This window comes from Schistocerca nitens, chromosome 5, assembly GCF_023898315.1.
Source record: "Schistocerca nitens isolate TAMUIC-IGC-003100 chromosome 5, iqSchNite1.1, whole genome shotgun sequence".
Lineage (NCBI taxonomy): Eukaryota > Metazoa > Arthropoda > Insecta > Orthoptera > Acrididae > Schistocerca > Schistocerca nitens.
Genome location: NC_064618.1, coordinates 170315074 through 170315954, shown reverse-complemented (window position 1 = coordinate 170315954; position 881 = coordinate 170315074).

Genomic DNA, 881 nt, shown 5'->3' with positions numbered 1-881 from the left:
CACCTTACAATACTGTTTGTAATGGGCAATTGTAGCTTGATAGTGATTACTTCTAACATTTTGATATAATTCCTACTTTGTTCTACATGATATCCTTATCCAACTAGTCAGCCTCGTAGGCTGCCTTTTACTGCTAGTACCCCATTTAGAATGTTCTACTCGAAAGCAACTCTCAAAGAGCATGAGAAATATGTTAAGGAAAGCATTATATTTATCATCTATGTTATTGGCACTGTAAACATCCTGCCACTCTTGTTCCTTGACAAGTTCTCAAAAACTCTATTGCCATTGAATTAACTTTCCTACATAGGTTGTAATTAAATGTGACATTTGATTGAGTACAAAAGCCTTTTAGTGTTAAAATTTGTGCATCATTGTCTAAAATGCCATTCACCCTTTTACTAACAGAATGCCCTTCTAGTAATGAAGAATGAATAAAAAAATATCTATGGCTGTGCTACTGTTCCCCTGCAGCCTGATTGGAAAAAACATTGTCTGCAACAGATCATATGAATCTAAGAGATATACCAACATCCTTTTTCTGGCACAATCATATTAAAAATTAATATTGGACTCACCACATATAACTAATATTTGGTACTTCCTTTAAAGTGAATCAAGAACCCTCTCTAGCTTGAGCAGAAATGCTCTGAAGTCAGAGTCAGTGAACCTATAAACAACAAATAATAGAAGTTCAGTTTCATTAAATTCAACTGCCCCTACACAACATTCAAATATCTGTTCAGTGCAGTGCCGTGATGCATCTATGGACTCAAATAGAATGCTGTTTTTTTACATACATGGCCACCCTTCCACCCCACAAAGAAACCCTAGAAAAACAGATTCATTAAATTTAACTGCCCCTGTACAACATTAAAATA